The following is a 6,000-nucleotide window of genomic DNA, read 5'->3' as shown; positions in this document are numbered from 1 at the left end:
AGGCAGGTGGTGACAGAGTGGGACCTCACTCAACATCCCAAATTAGAGGGGGCCCACCTTGATTTTCCCCTTTTAAAAATAAGGGCTAGGGGCTGGGCCTCAGCAGTAGCACATTTGCCTGGCATGTGTGAGGCACAGGGTTTGATTCTTGGCACCACATATAAATACATAAATAAAGGTCCATCAACAACTAAATATAATATATATATATATATATACACACACACACACACACACATATGTGTATATATATAAATATATATAATATAAATATATATATAAATCAGGGCTAGGTGCTCTGGTGGGGGACTAACGTGGGTTGAACCACGTGGGGCAGGTGTGGGGCAGATGTGGGGCAGGTGTGGGGCTTGGCATTTCACTTCATAACTCTCCCATAGGCTGGAAGCTTCCTGAAGGCAGGGATTCTGTCTTGCCCACCTCCAGCACACACACTGTCCATATGTTATGAACTCGTGGCTCAGGGTTACCCAGTGGTGGCAATGGCTTCCCTTCTCTGGCTTCTATCACTAACACCTCTTGATCCTGCAGATGGGGGCTGGCCGCTGGTCCTCTTTTGAGGCAGCCTCCTTGGCTCTCCCTGGGTGACACCAATGCCAACACTTTCTGAGCCCTGATGGAAAGGGGCCAGGCCACTGGCCTTGGCTTCCAGCCTCCTTCTCCTTGTGGCCCTACGGCCAGGGGTGTCAGTGTGCAGACAGTGTGCTATCGCTGGAGGGATGCCCGGTCCCAGGGGCTGGCAGGGCTCTGGGCTCTGGTGCCAGCGAGGTGAATGGAGAATGAGGGAGGAAGACACAGTACCAGGAGCCTGAGCTTGGCAGCTCCCTCCTGAGGGCACCCGGGGATGCCCTCGAGTGTCCAGGAGGCTGGCAACCTGCCAAGGCTGGGCCGACCGGCTGGAGAGGCGCAGGAGCGCGGGCTGGGAAGAGACTAAGGAACCTCAGAACCTCGGGGGCGGGGCGGGGGCCTGGCCAGGGCCGTTTGCAGAGGCCGGGACTGACCCCCAGGGGTCGCTGCGCTACACGCAGCCCCCACCCGCCGGCGTTAGGAGCCTGGCTGTACCATTGCGCAGCTCCCGCAGGGGGAGAGGCAGCCACGGCGGCGCCTGGCGGCGGACTCCGGAGACGGCAGCACGCGGAGGAGCGCAGGCCTTCTCCGGCCAATGACGCAAGGTCCGGAGGCGCGGAGGCCGGAGGCACCAGTGGCGGGGGGGCGGTTCAGCTCCAGAGCTTGTCCCTCACACCCCCATACTCCGTGGTAGGAGCCGGGACCCAAACAAAGGCGGGCGGCGAATAAAAGGCGACCGAGGCGCTTAATGCTCCGGTTGCGCGCCGGGGACCGAGATTGGCACCAAGCGGTCCGTAGTCTACACGCCCTGGAGCCGAGCGGGGAACGCCGGCCTCCTGCAGCCCCGAGGAGCTTCCCCTGAGAACCCCACGAAGGGACAAGTCTGCGTGGCGGGGCCCCTATCCCTTCGGCGGGTCCCCTCCAGCGTCCGCGGCTCTGCGCAGCTTAGCTCGGCCAGCCGAGGTGAGTGCGACGGCCGCCGGGCGCCCATCCAGTCTCGGGGCTGGGGATACGTTGCTCCGAGGAGAGGGCAGGTCCTCCGCATCGCCCGCACCCTGGCCGGCGCCAGGAGCTGTGTGAAGTTCTCCCGCGCTCTGGCCAGCCAGGGGTGCGGGCCTCGGAGCCCCCGGGAAAGACGCCGGTGGCGCAGAGTCCAGGACTTGAGCCCCGAGGCCGGGCCCCAGCCTCACACCAACACCCCGCGGAGTCAGGGCAGCTTCGATCTGCACGGGCGAGCTCGATGTCTAGAAACGGGCAGGCTTCAGACCTCCGGCCACCGGCTCGTCCCGTCGGGTGGACGTCTCGTTCCATAAAAGTTGAGCGTCGGTCTGAAGCCGCCGATCGGTCTGTCCGCCGGGCTTGAGCAGAGGGACAGACGGGGAAGGGCTGTGGACTCCCCCTCCACCCACCCTTTCCTTTAGCGCACTCGTGCTTTCGGCGGGACATTGAGTCTTGGGGCCCAATTAACCTGGCCGCAGGTACCGCCGGGTGCGCGTAGGGGCTCTGGGGTCGGCGGGCTGATGATGGAAGCTGACACCTAGAGAAGGCGAATGAGGGTGGAGATGGGGTGGGCAATGGGGCAGTAGCAGCCCCGAGGGTGGAAGGAAGATTCCCCGCTCGAGAGGCGCGAGTCCGGAGAGGCAACTCCGCCGCTGGGAGAAGTTTCCCCAACTCCCCAGGGAGGCCCGCCGCGGAGCTGGGAAGGGGCCTCCTTCGGGCTTCCTCCATTTGGCCCCTCCGCTCCGCGGCCAGCGCCCGCTTCCAGCGATCCCTCTAGAGGCTGGACGAGGGTCCCGGTCTGTCCGTGCGCCCGGGTCAGCACCGCGGACAGCGCATTGAGCCGGCCGGGGAGCCGAGCAATAGCCCCAGCGCGTGCCAACCAGCGCACGCACACGCAGCCCCACAGTCCGCGCGCACTCACATCCGTCCACGCACGCGCGCACACACCACGTACAGACCACTCGCGGATTATCCACGCTCAGATTCACAGTCCACTCGCAGAGTTACACACGCACCCACAGTCCGTACGCACATCATCCACACACAGACCCAAGATTGACCCGCATGTGAACGCAGATCTCCCCGCAAGCTCGGGGAAGTGGACAACATCTGACTCCAGGTGCACACTCGGCTGCTCCCTCCCAGATGGACTCACTGAGTCCTAGACTCAGAATCCACTTCACGGGGCTCCACTGATACCCTGGGACTCACAGAGCTCCTCGGGCTTCAGGTGAGCATATCTCACCCCCTCACACTCTCCCACCCCTCCAACTCCAACCCCCACCCCCTGCACACGTGTCACACACACACACACCATTCACTGCTAAGAGGCAATCAGCCCCCTCCTCACCTCCCACTTCAGACCTCTGAGCATCTAGAGCATCTGCCCAAGGAGGGAGGAGAGAGCTAGCTGGAAGCGAGTCTTGCAAAATCTTGGTTTGAAGCTCGGGGTCATTGTGTTTGGTTTTCCACCCTCAAGTTCACCCAACCTAGTCAGACCTGCCTTCTCCCACCAGCGTCCACTTTCTTTGTTTCCCTGCCCTCTGTCCCACCCGTCCATGTTCTTGGTCTGTCTTTTCCGCCGTCCTCCTATTCTCTCTCCCACTTTCCTTAGCTTGGGTCTGGTGCAGTCTCCACTCCCAGGTGCAGCAGGCCCAGGGGAGCCGACTCCATTCTCCCAGGCTCGCCTCCTCCTCCGCAGACCCCACGTCTCCATTCCCGTCTCTTTGGAAGTCTGACCCTCCCCTGCCCACGGCCTCTGCAGCTTCCGCCTCCTTTCCAGGGCTGGGTGCCTCAGAGGCCTCAGCCTCTCCAAGGAAGGGAGGTTCTGGGAGGAGGGGGGTGTGTGGGGTCCCAGCCAGCCCTGCCTGGGAAGCTGGCCTTTTGAAGGGTTTGCACCCAGGCCTTGGCTCACTCTTGCCCTTAAAGACCAGAAAAGGGATGAGAAAGGAGTGGTCCTGTGGTGGAAGGAGTGGAGAGGCCGGATCCTAGCCCCAGCCTGACCACAGATTCCCAGGGTGTCCTTGGGCAAACTACTTCCCTTCTCTGAGCTTCAATTGTAAAGTGACAGAGCTGGCTGGGGTGACCTGTGGGGTCCCTTTGGGCCACGGTAACCTGGAACTTTGACTGTCTAGTAAGTCCCTGGATTTAGTGGGATTGAAACTGGTCGTCATCCCTGAGGTTCCGGTACCTTTGTCATCTTGACCCCGAGTGAGGGATGTTCAGATGATTTCCTTAATAGAACAGAAATGTCAAGTAATTCTCCTAAGGTTACCCGCTGAAGTACCATGTCCATGGAGGGGAGGCAGGCACTGATCCGGCTGTCAGGTCAGATCAGTGAGCCACCGACTCTGGTGGAAACGTGGTGAATGGACAGGGAGGAGATTACACCCGGTCTCTAGGTCCCCGTATGCCCGGAGCCATGGTGACGCCTTCTTCCTACAGTTTAGACCTGCCTCCCTGTGTCCCCCTCCCCTCTCCTGCACCCCGTCATTCAAAGGCTGATGGAGTTGTCTGAGTTCGGGTCCCTCCTCCCAGGAGGCAGACTCTTGGCTGGTTCTGAATGACCCCAGAGAAGGGACAAGCTGAGTGCACCTCTGAGGTCCTGCCAGTGGGTTGGGACCTTGCAGTCAGCTCCGGGTCCCTGAGAGTCGCCTGATGGACTGCCTGCAGGTTCTCATTTGCCACATCTGTGGCCAGAGGAGGGGCGGCGGGTACCAGCATTTCTCAAACCACCACGAGTCAGGGGCTGCACGAGGGAGATGCCGAGGAAGAGGGGGTTCCCTGAGGCCTGGGCCCGCCCACTGCCAGTCATAAAAAGCAGCGGTGGTGACGGTGGCACTGGTCATTGATGATGACAGTTTTATTGGCGTCCATAACCACGTGGGCATTACTTTCATGGGAAGCTTGGTGATCAGCCTCTGGGGGTCCCTCCCCCTCTTTGCAATTATTTCCTCGCCTGAACCCCTTTGGACCCCTCCCGGCACCCAAACGTGGAAGAACTGAGGGGTGGACAGTGAGGCAGGAGTGTCCAGATGCCCGTCCTCCTAGCCAGGAAGAGGCTTTGTCGTTCGGAATCCTCCTCCCTGCCCACCCTCCCCCCACCGGAGCATGTTTCTGCCAGAGGAGCGGAGAAGTGTCACCGTCTGTCAAAACACCCTCCAAGCTGGATTCCAGAGCACCAAGGCCCAGGGAAGATAAATCCAGAGCCGTGTCAGCCCGAAATAGAGACGGGCGCCCAGGCTCGGATCTGCATCTCCCACGAGCTGTGTCCCGGGCGGACAGGACAGCGAGCAGGTCTCCTCCTGGGTGGACAGGACAGCGAGCAGCACTCCCCACGGGCTCCCAGGAGGTCTCCTCCCAGGCCAGGGCAGGATGCTGCCCAGACTGGTCCAGGGAAGGTACCGGTGAGCTCCCAGGGAGCTCACTCCCGGCCTGGCCACAGGACCAGCGGGCCACCTGTCCTCGCCATCCGCTGGAAGGCGCTGGTGGGAGGCTGCTGAGTAATGCGCGTCTGTGAACGAGTCAGGGCTCTTTGTGAAGGGGCACCATGCAAGGCTGGCGGCCTCCGGTCCCTGGCCCACAGTGGGCGGCTGGAGATGACAATACCAGTAACAGTGGCTGCCACTGCTGAATGCCTACCGTGTGCCAAGTGCCAAGGATTCACAGACACTGTCACTCGAGCCTTGCAGCCACCTGTGCCACAGGAATCGTTATCTTCACTGAATGCATGGGAAAATCTGGGTTCAGAGAAGTGAAGAGGCTTGCCCAAGGTCACACAGCTTGGATACCAACCTTGGGTTTTGATTTGAATGAAGCAAAAATCCCGGTTTCCCCAGTATTATGCATTGTTTCTAGTTATATGTTCATTTGTTCATTTTTTTGGGGGGGGGTCAAGAAACCCACAGTATGATGGTTTTTAAAAGAATATAAATTCTGCTGCCAGCAGTGAAGACCAGCACTACCACCCGGCTTACCTCTCAGTGGCCCAGGTCTGGCCCCAACTTGGAGAGCCCGACCCACCTCAGGCAGGAGCCCACTGGGGAGGCTGGACTTGGAAACACACCTCAAAAAGGTCAGCACTGCGAGAGGCCTCTGCAGATGGGGAAGTTCTTTCAGAGAGGGCCAGTGAGCTGCTCGGCATCACACAGCACCGTGGTGCCACAGCCAGAGCCTCAGCACCCCAGACTGGGCTCTTCCCACCTAACCTCCCTGGTTTTCTGAATGTGTGTCTGTGACACCAGTGACCTAACACCTCCCCTGGAGGGCAGAGGGGAAGTGCTGCGCACCAGCTGCTCAGAGTCCTCTCTGTCCTGACACCAGCCCGCCTGCGCCGTCCGGTCCAGGTCATCACCATGAACAGTGACCATTGTGAACATAGGACAGTAGCCGGGTGCCAGCCACCGTGCTGAATGC

General features: G+C 60.4%; 1 protein-coding gene across 1 annotated transcript in view; it reads left to right on the top strand.

The window, feature by feature from the left end:
* Positions 1 to 1,297: 1,297 nt before the first annotated feature.
* Disp3 (dispatched RND transporter family member 3) overlaps positions 1,298 to 6,000 on the top strand; it is a 45,857-nt gene continuing 41,154 nt past the window's right edge. Inside the window, exon 1 of the mRNA XM_046424836.2 lies at positions 1,298 to 1,548. The gene's annotated coding sequence lies outside the window, so the exon portion shown is untranslated. The remainder of the gene's footprint in view (positions 1,549 to 6,000) is intronic.

Source organism: Marmota monax, unplaced genomic scaffold, assembly GCF_021218885.2.
Source record: "Marmota monax isolate L192 unplaced genomic scaffold, Marmota_monax_Labrador192_F-V1.1 WCK01_AAM20220418_F8-fsc00080, whole genome shotgun sequence".
NCBI lineage: Eukaryota > Metazoa > Chordata > Mammalia > Rodentia > Sciuridae > Marmota > Marmota monax.
The sequence above is the reverse complement of the archived record's forward strand: the minus strand, read 5'-3'. Positions and strand labels throughout refer to the sequence as shown.